Source organism: Aythya ferina (assembly GCF_964211825.1).
Source record: "Aythya ferina genome assembly, chromosome: 10".
Taxonomy (NCBI): Eukaryota; Metazoa; Chordata; class Aves; order Anseriformes; family Anatidae; genus Aythya; species Aythya ferina.
In genome coordinates this window covers 1251336-1269522 of record NC_140306.1, presented here as the reverse complement: position 1 = coordinate 1269522, position 18187 = coordinate 1251336, and the positions used below count along the sequence as shown (strand labels likewise).

Genomic DNA, 18187 nt, shown 5'->3' with positions numbered 1-18187 from the left:
AGACGAACACAAAACCTACCCATAAATAACCAACTCAACATTTTCTTTGAGGAAAGGGAGGGAGCCCTGCCAGTAGTAGTCTCATGCAGAAGGAAATCCTGTCCACTTCTAGCACAGATTAATCTCTGACTGCCAGGATTGCTAATTTTTAAACTTTATGCTTCTTTGCTTGGGAATCCTAGTGGATCTGGAGAATAATGGAAATACATTCGTGTGTATTAATTAAGTAATTAAGTATTAACTCCAGTATTGCTTTTGGTCAGATGGATGTGCTGGTATTGTTGACAACCTCAGCATAGTGGTAGACGGAAAGACTGTAGTGGTAGATGAAAAGTCTGGTGATGACATCTGACTGCTGCCCTGGCCAAGGCGTGTGCCTGCAGCAGGTGTGGGCCTGGAAGAAAGGTGGTAGGGATGGACACAGCTGGGTTCTTAACCCAAGCCTGCCTGAGGATTACTGTCCATTTGTTGGCAGTACAAAGGGAATCAATGACATCTTTAACTTCTGTGTAAGGAACCTGATCCCTGAAGTGCCAGAAGTCAAACCTGCAGCTGCAGAAATGCTGGTGGGTGTTGCTGGAGCTCGGGGAACACCCGCTGAGACATCAGCTGGAGCTGCCAAGCACCAGGCACTATGAAAATAGAGCCGTGGATTTTGGTTATTGGTGGGATGGATCCTAAGAGGAGACAAATGTATTTAAGTATTGTTTTCAGCCTTACCTCTCTGTTGAAATGAAGTTCTCAGGTTAATTTTTTTTTTTTTCTTCCCACTTCATACTTTATCATTATGTATTTCCAAATGAGTTTTTAAATTCACACTTTGTTGACAAGGACACGATTCTGGGGAGTCGTGATCACAGCTTTGCTGGTAATGAGCAATAACCAAGAGCAGCTCTGAGGTCCTGGCGGGACAGGAGCAGTGCACTAGAAAATGCAATAAATAGAGCTAACAGAGAAAAGGAGACACGTGGTCATATGCTTTATTTAAGATGTGATCATGCTCTTTGGACCTTGGGAACTAGCAATGTTTGTAAAAAAAGTCAGAAAAGACATGAGAAACATCTGATTTTTTTTTTTTTTTTTTTTTCCTAATGAATCTTGCAAACTTGAGCCTTCCTGAAAGGCCCAAAACCAACGTGGAGTTTTGACACAATTATTTTAATGAAAGCTGAGACTCTCCCAGGAGTCCATGGCTACTGGAGCTAGGATCGCTGTAAAGTCATGCAAATACAATGCCAACTGCGGTAAGATTACATGCTGTTAGATGTGTAAGACATTTCTCAAGATTTTCAAGTACAGGAAAGCGCCTATGATTGAAAATACATATATATATTTATAAACAATTGTTGAACATTGATTCAGGTGATTCTGGTGCTTTGACAAGTGAAGGGAGGCATGTTAAAAACATAGAGGTCTCATGCTCTCCAATTTAAAAGTGCTCACTAGTACAAAAAGCTATTGAAACTTGACTTAAGTCTTACATGGTAAAAAATTATAATCATGTGGTGTATTGAATTGAACTCATGAGTCTAATTCCCATGATTCCCTCCAGTGCTCTCAGCAGTGCAGCCGTGTGACCTACCGCATTGATGCTCTCGCACTTTTTGACTATCTCACTCGTACTTAATGTATTAATCTAGTGCTTCTGATGGTTATTTTGGCATCCCAAGTGCTTGATCCTCTTCAAATAGTTGACATCCTCTCAGTGCATTAATTCCTCTCTGGCATTATAATGAAAAGGTATTGATGAAAAAACTTGGAAGACTTAGAACTGAATTGAGTCAGGGTAGGACTAACCTTAATTAATTCACGTTACTGTTTCTTATATGACAGTTTATCTGCTCTTAATTAATGTTGTTAGAACTACAATATAGATGTGTGATTATAGACTTATTTTAAAAAGCAATGAGATGGTGAATAGCTGTCACGATCCGACAAAAGGTATGCTTGGATGCCAAGAGAAAAGAGGTGGTTACCAGTACTGCAGTGTCCTCCGCACCACGGGAACCAAACGAGATGACTACTGGCTGTAGTTGACCTATCTGTCTGTGAATTAAATGGAAATTGAACTGAGCAGCCTACTGAATCTTTTTCAATTTTGCCAGTTTTTATTGACTCCTGTAATTGTCCTAATGAGACACTGCATTTAAGTTGTCTCGTCTCTCCCACCCACTATTTTTTCTCTAGCTTTTCTGAAAGTCTATTTTTTACACGGACTGTTCATGTACGCAGTTCTTTACATTAGCAGCTTTAAAACGACAGTTCTTCTATGTCTTTTTTTTTTTTTTAAATGTTCTCTGGGGAATGATGCTTCAAACAGGGAAATTGTATGTTTCATTATCAAAAAGGTTTCAGGCTTTATCAGAGTCTTTTTGTTATAGTTGTCATGGAGGTTTTTATTATTATTGTTAAATTGAATAATGGGGAGGAACCTGTTCTTAAGTCTTTGTACAAGAACTAGAATTTAAATCCAGATAAATTCAGTCTGTTTGTAAAAGTGACTTTTTAAGGTTAACTGCATTTAGTTACAATCACTGGAAGTGCAGTTATGTTACTTTATATGAACCAGATAGCAAGGTTTTTTTGCAACTGTGATAAGTGAGGATGAAACCCAACTGCAGTTGGAGTATCTGGAAGGTAATTTTGCAGGCACTATTATTTCCCCGTAACCCAAAGAAACCCTCTTGCAAACTCTCAGAGGCTGCTAAGGACACCCTGGCAGGGATGAAGTCCTTCAATAGGGGCATGGGAAGAGATGATTCAAAAAGAGTTTTTTTTTTGCAGCTCATCTGGGGCGTCAGGGAGCCAGAGAAAGCACTTCTCTGGAGAAGGGATGCTGACTGCTGTTCTGCGTGAAGTCAGTATTATTCATACGTCCCTGGGATGACAACAGCTCCTGATTTCTTGGGGCTGGGACAGAATCTGAATAAGTAATAAGGAGATTAAAGGCTTGGGGATCTGAGTGAGCTCTTACAGCTGGGAGTTACCACAGCAAAATAAATAAAAATGCAAAGGTGGCGGCAAGGTGGAACCTTTTCAAAATTTGGGTCAAATTTAACAAATAGTTTTGAAATAGTTTTGTCTTAAAATATGTAGAAGACCAGTTTGAAAACATATACATAAATAAATATTTATATATCAGCATATTTAGGCAACCCCAGGCTTTAGGGAGCTCCCAGTTCAGAGAAAGCATGAAATGTAAGTACTTTATATAATGTTTACTGTGACCATCATACTCATTATGCCTATGAAATGCATCATATTTTTTTTCCTTCAGATGCTGAAATTTGTTGACAATCAGGACTCAGAGGAGTCCCGCAGGATTGTTTTGGTGTTATGCTATGGGATCCTTCATTGTAATTACCACGGAAAGGCAAATTGCAGCAGGCATTTTAAAATAACGTGTTTAAATACTGACCTTTTTCAAAGGCTTTGATGAAAGATGTGAAAAATTGAAATTCATTATAATATTTCTAATTTCCTGACATGAAAATAGGAAAGACTTTCTCAATGTGCATCTTCTCAAACATTCACCATCAAATGTCCTAGATTAACAAAGATCCCTTGACTCTATGCATGCCAATGAACTTAACTATTGAATATATAAATCAGTGCTCATGCATGCTCTACAAAAGGAAAGGATTTCTTTCTGTGTATACATTGCTGTCATACAATTCATTACCGTGGTGTAAATGCCTGAATGAGTTGGGTCTAAAGGTGCATAAATACATTTAAATGGATTTAAAATTAGGACTATTAAAATAACTATGTGATTCCCCCAAGAGCGTTTTGGGGCAAAATTAAATTCAGAACACATAAAACGTAGAAGATTCATATATATATATATATATATATATATATGCTTTCAACATTGCCATCGTTTGTTTTTTATCTAGTCAAAAGAAAACACAAAAATAATTCCTACAGCAATTTTGAGAGCCGTAGGGAAGGTAAGCAAAGCATCTGGATGCTGTTTACTCCTGACAGGCAGAGGCAGAATTCTGGTGTGGTGCCAGTTCATTCGGTTTTCTGTGGGTGGGGTTGTTGGGGGTTTATCAGAGACTTGAAAGACCCTAACCTAAACCATTCTTCAAGGCTTTGTTTAAATGTACAATGAGACAGTCCCCGCTCTAAAGAATTTACCGTCTAAGCAGAAAAAACAAAGGCTTTGGAGGAGAGATGTATTATCTCCCTCTTGCAGATGGAGAACTGAGAGGCATAACAGATTAAGTGAATTGCCTCTGATCGTTTAAGACAATCTGTGAGAGCCGTGCAGTGAACTTGGATAATGTAAGCTACAAAATCATCCTTCCCCGTGTGGCCCATGGGGAGAAGGGACCCATCTCCCCTGGGATATGAGTTCTCCTTCTTCCTTGTGTCCAGGGCTCGATAGTCACGCGTGGCTTCCCTTGGCACCCTTCACGTGCTCCTGGCATCTCTCGGGCCAAAGCCCTCCCTGTGGAGGAACGCGGGGTTGTGACAACTCGCATTTGTTTTCCCAGCGTGTCAAGATTTCGTTTTGCCAGGCAGGTGAAAGTGCTGACAGCAAACCGGGTAATAAATATTAATAGCGGGTAAAAGGATGGAGCTTAAGCACCTGCTGCTGCTTACTGTTAAAACCAGGCATAAAATGGATAGGGGTCAAAATATCAAGAGAGGAAAAAGGTAATGCCATTCCTTTTGGAAAAGGAAAAGAAAGAAATCATGTCAAAACCAGCAATACTGCATGTGCCAGGTGGGAGCAGGGCTGAGGCAGGTGGTAAATGGAGGTGAATTAAGGCAAAGGGGACACAGATGGGCTCAATAGGGAGGGAATGAGGAGGGTAAGAAATGGGAGGGGGGTGGCTGTGTGGGGAGGGATGGTGGCAGAAGGACACCTGCAGAAAAAGCAGCATGGAGAAAGGATGTGGTTAGCAGCAGAGGACTGATAATTCAAGCAGGTATGAGCTAATCTTGGGGAAAAGGGTCTAATCTTGGGGAAAAGGGTCTTTAGTTTTCCTCTCCAGAGGTGTTTTTGTGCTCTTAAAGCAAGAGGCTCAAAGTTCCCGAATGAAACCCCTCCCTTGTGTGTGAGCCCCCAGTTCTGCCCAGCATCTCCTGCCTGGTGCCGTGTGCCCCCACCAGCCTGCAGCTGTGTGTGTTGTGGGGCCCAGAACAGGAGAGGAGGCTTGGACTTTGTAACAGCATTTATTTGTCTTTTTGTGAGCTGTTTTGTAACTTCTTGGGGGCTTGTTTGGGGGCTGAGGAATTGAGTGGGAGCTTTGGCTTTAATGGGTCTACACTCCCAGGAGAAACCTCCTGGCTTGCAGCGGAAGTGGATGTGCTGGGTCTTTTTTTATGGGAGCATGAGGTGATCAAGTATATCTCAGGGAAGGCTCTCGCTTGAGAGGGAGAAAAGCAGCACTTTGGAGTTTGTGCTATGATCTTTCTAGAAAGAATGGCTTTGAGTGTACTTTTTGTACTGCATAACTTTATTTATTTTAAAAAAGGCTGTGTTATTAAATTTGGCTTTGTCTGTGCAAACAAACATGAATTATTTTGTTAGCTCAAGTGTCTTTGCAGTCATCCATAAATAAGCTAAAATGACTTGAAATTACAGTTGATCAAAAATGATGCTTGGAGGTTTTGCCTACAAGGAGGCCATTGAATGAGGAGTCCGATCAGGTCATGAGTTCTCACTCAACCACAAAAGGCCTTTCTGCTCCAAAACTGCATCTCATAATAATATCTTTGTTTTCTGCAAATGACACCATAATTCAGATAAATCTGTGCTCATTGAGAAAAGCAGGATTGAGCTGTGTGTGAAGGTGATAGCTTTGCAGCCTGCCCTGAGGGGAGCAGTGCGTGGGTCTGGCAGTGGGTGGAGGGCATGGCCCTGGTGAGGAGGGGACTGGTGCGAAACCTGCTGAGTGCTTTGGGGGCACACAGAGGTGATGAGTGCAGGGACAACACCTGGGCTGTGCCTGTGCTGCCTCCTGAGGATGGTGCTGCTGTTCAGAGGCAGCCAGCAGATGCAGCAGGCCCCAGCTGCTGGGCGTCCCTGCCAGTGATGCTTTTGCCTGGGCAGCTTTAATGAAATACTTGCAGATACATTGCCTTTAGGAGTAAATTATCCAAATCTCGTTGCAAATCAGTACCACAGTGAAGGGCACGTTCCTAGGTTGGCCCATAACAGCTGTGGCCACAGAGGTCACATCAGCATGCGGCAGCATCTCCTTGTGCCTCGCAGCTCTGCTGCTGCGCGCTGCCTGCCCGGGGAGCAGGAGGCTTGGGGTTAGCACGGGGAGTTCTGACAAGATCAGGTATGCATAAGCAGATTAGGAAATGTTGGCTGCGAAACTGAAGTTTAATAAATGGGTCAAACTTATTCCAGCTCAGGGAGCTAACGCTGCCGTATTTCCGCTCAGAGAGCCCGCATCAATGCTGTTTAACCTACATGTTAGCGGTGTTCAGGCAGAGGCATTGAAATTAATTTGATCTGTTTGACCTACATAGTTACACAGGGAGGAAACAATAAGAAATAAACAAGAAGATGAGACTGCATTAGAGCAAATCCTATTTTTGGCCTGTTTTTTCTGCCTAGTGAATACTAACATACAAATCAAAGGAATATACTTAAAAGTGTCTTAAATAACCACCCGTGTCAGAGGCTGGTGGAGAAGGCTTGTCGTTACATAATGCACAGGATCAAGGTGATTTCTGCATGCAGGAAGGGAAAATAAGGAGCAAATGGCTTCAGAAACTCTTCCTGCCAATGTGGGACTGTGTCCTGCTGGTCCCACATTGGGATGCCTGTCTGAGCTCACCCCGCTCCGATCTGCATCTCTTATCCCTCCCCTGTCCCTGTGCTCAGATACAAGGGCTCCTTCTCCAGCCCTGCTGCCCGTGCTTGCTATCCACATCCCATAGCCAGACTTCTGCCATTTTTTTTTCCTTTCTTTCCAACCTTTCTCCCCAGCAGTCCATTTCAATAAGGCGAGCTTACTAAAGCACTGTCTCTTAGGGATCTCTGTTTATTCACTTTGAAGAGGAGCTAAATGTTTTCTAGAGACTCCAGGCTTCCCTGGTGTCCCAAGAAGGCAGTCCTCTCTGTGTACAGATAGCCTCCACTGTAAGATTTTGTGAATCTCTCAGGTTTCAGAGCTAACTTCACAAGTCTAAAATTACCATTAGATCTCAGTTAACATAAATTATCGTAAATGCTGTTCGTATTAGATCAGCTCCTACTGGGTCTTTCTGTCTAGAAACATAATCAAGTGAAGAACTGTTGAAGTGAAATGAGTTGGATATCCTACTTCTCTGCTGGTTTTGTTTGGATTAACTTGGTGTCCTGGCTGAGTTTCTTCTTATTTTTTTTTTAAAAACTCCTGTAGACTTCCAGGTGAAACGTCCTTCTCCACAAAGCTGCTGCTACCTGTCTGCAGGCACGTCTCCCCTTGATGTGCAGATGTCCCATGCTAGTGGGGCTGGGACCCGACCCCATGTTTGCTCCTTGTGGTGAGAGCAGGAATAAAGGAAACCAGGCACAGGTTCTGGGGCGAGTGTCCCATCTTGGTGCCTCCTTTCGAGCTTACTGCACTTTGGTTCAGTTTAATGCACACGGGAAGTGTATTAAGCCTCCTTCAGCCTTATTATGAGGCTGAATTGAGGTGATTTCAGTTCTGAATTCCCAGAATTAGTATCTGAATTAATTTTTGCGGTGTGGGCAAGTCCTAGATCTTTTTACTGTCTTACAGATTACAGCAGGAGAATTGCTGATGTGTTTATTTCTTTAACTTTGCAAAACAGTACTAATGTCTTGAAATGTGAAAGAAATTCGCATTAAGAGGTGAAGGAGAAAAAGAGGTAGACATTAATCTTTTTATGGTGACTTTTTTCTCCATGTGCAGTAGAAGAAGCAATGATGAATATACGTAATGTTTTCCAACCAATTTCTGGGTCATTTCTCCAATTGCTTTTGAAAATTACTAAGCACAATTTAATCTGTTTTCACAGATACACAAATCAGAAATTGTGATTTCCCTGAAGCAAGCTTGGGCACCAGTCCCAGGTTGCTGGACTTCCCACTTTGTGCTCACTGCAGTATCTGGGTGCTGTGGGGTGCCCTGGTGCAGCTGTGCCGTGCCCTACAGCCCGTGGTACGTCTGAGTAGTGGTGTCTCTGTGGTGTTCCTCATTGTGACACAACTTATCACCACAGTCTGTTCCCTTCCTACTAACCAGTATCATGAGAAAAGTAGGATATGTCAGACAAAGCTCCTTTATTTGTTCTTGAGCGTAGTTGGTTTTTTTAACTGTGAAATGGGGAAAATGGTGACTGGATTTCCCCACCCACCCCAAGTGCTTGGAGATCTGGTAATGAACAGCTGTGCTTTGGATCAGGGGCACTGCTGCTTTTTTATTTTTTTAATCACATCCACCTGCAGTGTAGAAGATGGTGCTTGGAGAGGTAGTTCCTGGTCAGCAGTTTGGTTCAAGTACTATTTTTCAGTAGGAAGTGGCACAGGAGCTGGGCTTTGCCTCAGCGCTGTGGTGCTGCTCTTCTTCCTGCTGCTCTTTGGTGAAACAGCCAGTGTGCCATCCAGCTGCTGTGTCGGGGAAGCTTTAGCAACATCTGCTGCTTTGGCAGCCTTCTCAGACAGTTGTGTCAATGGGTTTTGAACAGATTGGGCTCCACAATGGCTGATTTAATCTATTGGGCACTGTTTTTCTCTCTGACTCATCTTTGAATAACTTTGTGCCAGTCTGAGTTGATTGTAAGCCCTTGTGCAGCCCATGTAAACAGATCTGTGCTCGTAGCTGAATGGGCCATCTACCAAAGAGATGTGCTCTTGTGTCCTGCAGTGCCAGTTTTTGCAGTTCCTTGATTACACATGTACATGCATCTAAGTGAAAGTAGTTTCTAAGATGAATGTAACTCTGATTAAATAGCTACAACAAATATGTAAAAACAAACAAAAACACATGCTCACTCTTGTTATTAATTCACTAATAATTCAGTACCATGTGTTATCAGGAAAACACAGCTATAATGTTCAGTAGACAGCAGCCGTGTTCTGGCCCTGAGATGCTGCTCCAGATGTCAGAACAAACCATTAAAAGAAAGGGTTTGGGCTCCTTGGCTTGGATTTGACTGTATCTGCCTATTGTGCTCTTTATTTTGTGTTAGTACCTTACTGTTGTTCTGCACCAAAGCTGCCTAGGGTAAATCAGGCTTAGAAAGAGGCCACGTGTTCCTCAGTATGGATCTGTGTTGCTGCCTCTGTTCGAAGCAATCTTTTAATCAGACAGGAGGGGGTAGCTGCTTGATGAATTGAGTCCAGGCTTGTGTTTATATAGACTGAAGTCCATGAGTTTGGGTCAGCCCCTTCAGTCTGACACAAATGCCAGTGAAACCACTAAATGTCAGACTCCTCTGCAGGGTTTTGATTTGTGATCTGGTCACCTCGTGTAAGAACAACATATGAGTAGCAGCTTCTGATACTGCTTGAATAGCAGAACTGCATTTTTTGTTACAAGTGCCCGTTCTCTTGAGTTCAGCTGTGTGGTGTTTTGCTCAGTGTGTGAATTGTAGCACTCGTCCTGTAGCTAGAGATAACTGGAAGAGAAAATATGGTGGAAAATACTAGACAAATCTGAATAAAAGGAGGGCATGTGAATGCATATCGCTTATCTAAGACCTTTAATGAGAGGCCAGTATTTGTACTGATTTGACTAAGTTTGAAGTGAGAAAGCATCTTTCATCTCTACCAAGAGCTCTGCACCAAGTGTTGTATTCACTGATCGGTCATGCTGGTGGAGGGGCTGGAGGGGATACTACAGGGAAATAAAAGGAATCTGCTCCCACGTGGCACTGTCTGAGGTGTGGGTACACCCAGACCAGAGCAGGGAGGTTGGTGGACAGATCACTGCTCTGCTGCAATAATATCTGGCATGTTAGGGCTTTTTCTGCATTGCACCTGAATAACCTTTTCAGCTCTTATGTTGGGGCTTCTGGGGATCAATGGGAATTGTTCACGTTGGCTGTGGGGCATGGTGCTGCTGGTTTTGGTGGGTCTGGGTGGGCAGGAGCTCCTGGCATGACCATGCCAACCCTCTGAGGAACACAGTCTGGTCATGGAGGACAATTCAGATGCTTCATCGCTTTTCCTGCCACTGTCCTGGAGAAGAATTTTGCTTTATTTTTTCCAAGGCAAGACTTAGCACTCAGCTCCTGTTAGTTATTTCCCACGGAGGCAACCTTTCTTCTCTGAGAAGCTGTAACTTTTATGGGCTGCGGGTGATGCAGAAAATCACAGCTAAGCTATCTTCTTTCTCAAGCTACACGGGAAAGCAGAGTTCAGCCAGTTCTGTGATGCATCTCTGTTTTTTTCCGCATCCGATGAGATTTATGTCAAAGGACTTATTGGTGAAATCTGCTGCTTTACAAGCTTTATGCTGCTCAACAGGTCGGACTAGATATGTGTAATATCTCCTAGAACTCAGTTTCTTCTGCCCTTAATCTTTACAGTCCTGTTTTTCTTGATCTCTGACACTTAGTATGGTGAATCCATTTCTGGAAATTAATACCCTTGTTTAATACGGCAGAGGTGCAGATTTCTGCTGTCAGATGCAATGTCACAAACACAACTGGATGCCTTTTACATCTCATTTAAACTAACATATGAGTATTCAGTTTCACAGCCACATAAGATTAAGAACTGCCTTAGTAATATCCTTTAATTCTTTCCTATGATCGAGCTCCTGCGACTGATGTTGTACAGATGCTGACTAATTTGCAATATTGTCTGAAGGGAAGATAAGTCTCAGAACATGATCTGCAGGCATTCATGAGTGTATACGCACTGATTTTTTTGTTTCCTCTCACATTTGTGTAGATGACTTAAAAAAAAAAAAATGGGACATGTATTTTGCTTGCTGTAAATGTAAATATAAATCCTCATCAGCAACTGTATAATCCAGCAATGATCTCTCTTAAATTGAAACAAATAATACGTTTTGTGAATAGAGTGGTGGATTGATGGTGTCATCCCTGCAGGCAGTTTATATGTAAAGTGTCTTATATTGGCTGTGCAAGTCAAGATTGAAATAACACTAGAAGGGACCAAAAGATTAAAAAACAACAAAAAACCCAACACCTACACGTGAGTATTTGCAAATCAGCCCCCAACCCTGCAAGCCCTGTGCTGTGAGCAGGCAGCGTGCCTGCTCCCTGAGACACAGCGCCTTGCATGCAGCCTGAGCCCGTGCTGTTCTCTGCTGTGCTTGGGCAGTTAGCAAAACCCTGGGAGCTTCCCAAGACAACTCCATTATGATGGTGTATATAGGTCAGTGATGTCCTTAATGCAATGCTTATTTATACAAAATACCCTGAAAGGCCATCTCAGCTAGCAGAAACAAACACGGGCTGGAGGAAGCAATCTCTGTGCAGCTGCTGCTCCGGTGCTTTGGTTCCTGCAATCCCTCCTCCTGCCACGACGGTGCTGGTGCTTGCAGACACACACGGGTGCTCTGATCTCCAGCACATGTGGACTGCAGCCACCAGCCATGCCCCAGCGTCTGAAGTCAGGGAATGCACTGCTCTTCACAACTTACCTCTGATCTGCTCCGTGGTGTGGAGGAGATGAGTCCCAGGCTGCTTTCCTGATGAAAGAATTTAATCATGCCTCTGCATCTGAAAGAGTAATTGGTGCAGGCTTTGGCTGGAGGAAGATCCGTCATTGACTTGGGATCCAACCCTTGCCTGCTGCATCTATTAACATGTCTCAGCACAATATAAATCACTCTTTTGTTTAAAATCTTGCTTATGGTTGAAAAACAAATGATATAGCATAAAACGTACATGTGGCTTGGTCCCCTGGTGATCCTTCAAGTAAATTAATCTGAAGAATAATGAAAAATACTTGGGAAAATAAAAAAAAAACTACATCCCCAAGCACATTTTAATGAGTCTTTCTTAAGCACAGAAAACAAAAAACTCCACCTTCTGCCCTTTTTACAAGAAAAGCAACATCAAAGAGGAGAAATTGTCAACGCAATCACAGGCAGTGGTGGTGCAGAGAGCAGTGGTGCTCCTCTCCTGGAGGAGCTCTGGTTGTGTTTGGCAGCAGGTCCCTTATTGAGGGTGTGTGTCTGTGCGAGTGCTCTTGCTCTCCCCGGAGTCATTCCTGCAGTTTGAACTGCTGAGTCCATGAGATAAGTTTAGGAAGAGCAGTCCTGGTATTCGCAGTAAGGATTAATCCTCTCATTACATGAAGGGCCCCACCGTACCTGACCTGAAATCCTTGCCAGGCACATGTCCTCTGCAGCCAGCAAGGGGAGATGAGCTGTTATTTTGGGCAGGAGCACAGCACGCTGTAAATGAAATCAAAGCAAATGTAGCAATGTAGAGAGCTCCTGAGTATCAGAATCTGGGTTAGTGTATGTTTCAATGTTAGATTTTTATTGGATTGGAAATTTTTGGCTTGCTCTGGTGCTACACCAGGGGACCTCTTCTGGGTTATGAGCGTGCTGTTTGGGGATGAGGTCTGAATAGCAGATCACCAGGATTATGAAACCAGCATACGTGACTTCTGAGTTGATTTTTGGGGCTGTGTCCCTGGCTCTGCTGTGCCAGGAGGGGTTGCAGCAGGTGCCTTGCTTAGAGCTGGGCTCAGCACTGGGGCTGTGGATCAGCGCAGCCAGTGCTGGCTGCCTCCTCTGCACACCTTAAACCCTCTCTCAGTCCCAAAGGCCTTGGTGAGTTTTTTTATCCTAAACTGATCAAACTTGGGTAGGAAATTCACCCGAGAAGCTGTGAGAAACCTTTGGTGGGCTGGGGAAACTGCACGTTAGTGCCCAACCTAAAGCACTGCTGCCCATCAGCTGCATTGGTTATGGTGGAAGTAATCCTTCTGCAGTCAGTGGGATTATTTGTGGAACTAGCTGCTATTCAGAGTAAATAAGTTATGAAATCTGGCCTGATGTTATCAAAGAGGATATTTCGAAGTTGTATTTATAGCTTCACAAGTATTATCTGAATGCCATGTCGGTCGGCAGCTCCCCTGCCATGCGAGCCTCTGTGGGGATAAACACAAGGCAGGAAAGGGCCAAGCAGAAATTCACAGGCAAATGAAGATTTGTTAATAGAAATGTGATTTTTCAGTAGCCCTTTTCATATGTTGGAAATGAGCTATTAATGCTGTGATTGAGATGTCTCCCAAGGGGGAAAAAAAAAAAAAAAGCTGACTAATGGGACCAAAATGGTGTGGCCAAACCTCCATTTGTTGCCATGCTTCTGCAGTGCCCAGCAGCAGGACTTCCCTTTCTGCAGTGATATTATTGCAGTGATATTTGTGCTGCCCTCCTTTTTCTTATGGGGGCAGCTTGTAGCTGCAGCACAAGTGCCAACAGGGGGTAGGTCACCCTAGCCAGAGCAGGAAAATCAGATGTTAGTGTTATTTCTTGGAAGTTTCCCTAGAAGAAGCATAATTAATCAGTCCCAGCTGAATGACTGAAAGACAGTTTTTCCAGGCTAAATAACTGAAATGGTTCCAGTGGGACAAATCTCCTGAAGTAAAACATTCAGAAAGCCAGTGACTTTAAGTGAGAGCGTCACACCAAGCATTGCAATATTTCTTCACCCAGTCCCACATCTGCCTGCAAGATATAGATGTGTGTGCAGCCTCATCCGTCAGCTGACAGCTCCTGGCTTGTGGAAACAGTGATGCTTTGACACCAGGCCACTTAAATTTCCTCAGTGGCCAGGCTGGAAACCTCTAGCATTTCTCATCACTCTCCTTCTGTCTTTGCTCTTGCTTTCAATTAGACTGTTATTAAATCTCAGTTTAGAGTGTTAAAGTTTACCCAACTGGACATTGCATCAGATAGAACATGTGCTGATGCTTGCTGAATGTGGTATGCATTTGGGGAAGCAACGAAGGAGAGTGGAGCTGCACGCAGGAGTAACTCATCCCAGAGTAATGCCAGTGGGTTGGAGGTCCCAGTCCAGCCTCCTGCCCCCAGCAGGGATCTGGGCCAGGCCAGGTTGTGCAGAGCTTTATCCAGCCTTGGAAACCTCCAAGGATGCAGCGTCTTCCACTGCTGGGCTGACCTTGTTGGGAAAGGGTTTGTTTTATAGGCTCTATGTATGTATGCATATACATACGTAGTGCTTCTATAGCATGGTCCTATGGCTTTTCCTTCCAGACTGTGCAAGTTGATGAAAGTTATTTTTAGACTTAGGTGGACGTTGCATCAAGCCCGTTGGCATTAGTCAGTGTTCCTGTATTACACGTGACAGTCTGCCAACATGCAGAGGACAAATGGGATTGCAGGCCACCAGACCACCCCGAGATAGCTGCAAGAGAAGGAAGAGCTGGCAATTAAACTGCTTACTGGCAGAGGGCTAAGCTATAGTGGAAAACTGAATGGCTGTGGGAAAAATAAAAGTTAATGGAAAGTAATTTGGCAACTTAATCTGGAGTTTGGCAGAAATCCAAGTGGATAATAATTTGATTTCAGCTGCTTTTGTGTACTTAGCCATTCAGATACCCTGCAGAAAGTCACACCGAGCTCAGCTGGCTGAGGACTGAGCTGGCTGCCTGGGTCTGGAGCTGCCCAGCCTGGGGGGTGTGAAGGGTCCCTGCCTCAAGTGGATCACCAAGGGGACAAGCTGAGGTTTGCTGGACTTCATGCTGATATTGCGATAAAATCTTGCTTTGCAGCAACATTTGATTTCCTATAATCATCTTGTAACAACTTTGAGCTTGTGCAGTCTGTGTCTCTTCCTCATCCCTGTAGCTCCAGCAGTCTATTAGAGCCTCTGTGGCAGTCAGGCAGGCGACAGAGAGCTCCTGGTGAGCGGCATCCCCATTAGGATAACGAGCAGTCTGACCTGGTGCTCAATACTCAATATTCCTACACGTAACACAAACTTAATGAAACTGCTGACTACTTCGGTGCCTTCCAAATATGCCAAGTTCTCTGTCAGTTTAACTAAATCATTAGGCTGCAATTGTTTTGTGCTTTCCTCATGTTCTTGTCAGCATCCACGTTCAAAAGCCTGTTGCTTTGTGATGTGGCTGTGCCACCTTGGTACCTCTAAAGGTTTCCTTCTTGTTTCCTGACCTGGGGCGGGTGGCTCTGTGGTCTTGTTGTGCTGGGAGATGTGAATGCTCAGCTAAGGCTCGCTGGTTTGTTCCCATTGTGGCTTGCTGAGCTGCTGCTCTTACCTGTAGAGGTACACCCGAGTGGGACACTGGTAGTGCAGAAAAATACCATGATTACATCTAAGTTAACTTGTGTCTGTAAAAGTATTCTTCAAGTACTGCTGCAAGTTAGGCTTCTCCCCGGTCATTGAGAGGCTTTCTTTACCTTGTGTGGGCAGTTCATGTCTGGATTCATTTTTATTATGCAGTTGTTCATTCTCCTGAGTCCTGTACGCAGGGATCTTGAAGACTCTATTTTTTTTAAATTATTATTGTTTTTTAATAATTAAAAAAAAAAACCCTCACAGCTGGGCTGTGTCTTAAAAGAGCCGTCAGCTGTTCTTGGTATATGTTGCTGTAGCTACCTAGGAAGAGATGCTGGACATAAGGCTGCGGAGGTCCTTGGTGTTCCTAATTGTTTATTAAATACATTATCATCTCATCTGCCTGTCCAATTAAATGTCATTAGCAAGATGAGGGGGGAGAGAATTCCAAGAAACAGTCTGTCTCCTCCTAATGCAGCTCTTCGTGCTTTGTGCCTCGCTTACACTTCTGGTTTCTGTGGCATCAAGCTGCCCTCTGTAACGGTGAGTGGTGTTCTGCGGTGAGGGAATGCGGCTGCTGATACCTGAAGACGGTGTCAGGAGTGAAATATTAACTCCATTGTAATGTATTATCTAATTAGTGTAACTTGCTGCAAACTTTAACTGCCTCAAATGCACTGCTCTCAAACGAGCCCCAGATCAGTGCTTAGCTCAGCAGTGAACTTATTTAATATGGATATACCGCAGGCTCTCGGAGTTGGTATGTGTGACTCACCCTGCCATCTATTTGGGTTATGGAGCATAAGCCTCTGCGTTTCCTAGCTGTAACTGTGCTTTGTCATCTGTGCTATCAGACTCGGAGATTCTAATGTGCCTTTGTGCAAGTATTTAATTTTTGAGGGGAAAGTTTGCAGATTTCAGCACGTAATTACTCCAGTTGGTTTAAATTAATAACAGGAAGATCTGTTGCAACAGTAGCAGTGGAAATAAGTTACTGCGTTGCTTCCAAAGCCCAGCTCTTTCCCTGCCGAGCCCAGGATAATGCCTGTGCAGCTCAGAGTGCAGGCTTTTATTCTCAAGGAATCCAGCTCCTGAAGCAAGGAGGAGGGGAAGTGGCATTGCCTTTCTTACGGGTCTGAAGATTAAACCTTTAAGACCTGAAGCAGCTCTTCTAAGATGCAGGACAGTGAAAAAAGCTCCCAGTAAGTAGCTTAGCCTTTAGTACTAGATGGAAAGATGATAACAGTAACCAGTGATCAAAGCTGCCCCTGTTCTTTCAGGGCTGTATTTACCAATCTCCCCTTAGGCCAGTCACGGAGTTTCCCATGTATGTTGTGTTTCTTTGGAATTAAAATGTGAATCCCACATTTTATAGAGTTTCTAATTGATGCCCTTACACCCAGCAAGTGAACTCAAATTTTTGTGAAGATGTTTTCTTTGACCTGAAAAGCGAATGCTTTTCTCCTGACATTATAATGCTGTTACAAGAGCAATCTGGTGGTATTCCTGCACTAACACGAAACAAAAAGGAGCGTGCTCAACTGCTGGCTGACTGTACCCAATGCAAATGATCCAGGTCTGCCAGTGAACTTCCTAAAACAGTTATTAATTCCTGAGTGCATCTAAAGGGGAGTTATTGGTGGACACAAAGATCCACTCTGTTTTGCATTTCTAGGGATTTTTCCTTAACTTTATGTTGCATGGCTGCAGAATTCAGAAGAATCCTTCAGAAGGTGGTTCAGCTGATGAGAAGGGATTGGAGGGAATCCATTTTCTGTCAGCATTAATAGCTAGAAAATAAGATGTCTAAATACCTAATTATGCCTATTTGTTTTTCTTAGAGGGAGTCTTTGATTAATTTTAAAGACCACCTGTCCCTCCCCAGCCCTTATGCTCAGTAGGTAGTTTCTCTGAGGTTCTTTTTATTTTTTGTTGGGTTCTGTTTTTCGTTGTTGTTTTGTTTGGTTTCATTTTTTTTTTTCCCTTGGTAAACTGGCTTAAATACTTTGCCTTTGAAGAAGCCATCAGGAATAATTTGCTATCTCCGTGCTGGGTGTTTCCACTCCCTTATCCTTCATGCTTCAGGGAATGATCTGCAGGAGGGTTTGCTCAGGGGTCTCAGCAGGACGTAGGTAGGATCGGCCAGCCAGCAGGTCCCCAGGCGGTGCTTCTTGCCCTTCTTGAAGGTGGGCATCACGTCTGTCTTGATCTGGTCATCGAGGCCCTCTCCAGTAACTGCAACTGCTGTGTTGGAGTGCTAATGAAAATTGTCACTTATCATTTCCTTAAACAGTGGGGAATCTGAACACCCTAACAGTGCAAGAAAATAATTGTTTTCAAGTATAATCACTATATCACTCAGATTTAAATTGATTCATCTCCTATTGCAGTTATCAGCCAGCTGGGAAAGTACATTTTCAAGGTTAACTGTAGAGTAAAAAGTAATAAGCTTACTTATCAAAACTCTAGTGATATGAGCAAATGTGTTTATTTTGGCATCTTTATCTAAAAAAAACCTGTAATATCAGCGAAGATTTCTTAATGAAAGATGTATATAAGTCACTAGGCTTCAGTTGAATTTCAGTTTGAATGCTGCTGGACAGGAAGACCCATCGGTGGCTCTGTTCTCTTCTTGCTGGATTACACCTTGGCCTCAGTGTGGCCAAACACTCCAACAACTGCAGCAGCAGGTTGAGCAGGGCTTCGTGCTGATGGGAGGCTTTCTGCTGACTCTGTATTTATGTGAACTTCTTCAGTGGTAAGGCAAGGCAGGGAGCCTGAGGGCGAGGTGGAAGACAAGTAATCTGGTCATTGCCGTTTGTCAGCCCCACTACTGCAAAACTTTGCACGGTCACATATGTTACGGATCTGTAACCTGCTAGCCTAAGTCAGAAAACCTGGAACATTGCTAAAAGGGTCTGGCATGCCTCGTAAGATGAGGTAGATCCCAACTTCT

The 18187-nt window shown here is 43.6% G+C and overlaps 1 protein-coding gene across 7 annotated transcripts in view; it reads left to right on the top strand.

Annotated features, from left to right (window-relative positions):
* GRM7 (glutamate metabotropic receptor 7) overlaps positions 1 to 18187 on the top strand; it is a 263150-nt gene that overhangs the window by 14192 nt on the left and 230771 nt on the right. Inside the window, exon 1 of one of the 7 annotated variants that reach the window (XM_084530368.1) lies at positions 4822 to 4940. The exons of the other annotated variants lie outside the window; for them this stretch is intronic. The gene's annotated coding sequence lies outside the window, so the exon portion shown is untranslated. Of the gene's footprint in view, positions 1 to 4821; positions 4941 to 18187 lie in introns of those variants that run through there. 7 annotated transcript variants of the gene reach the window in all.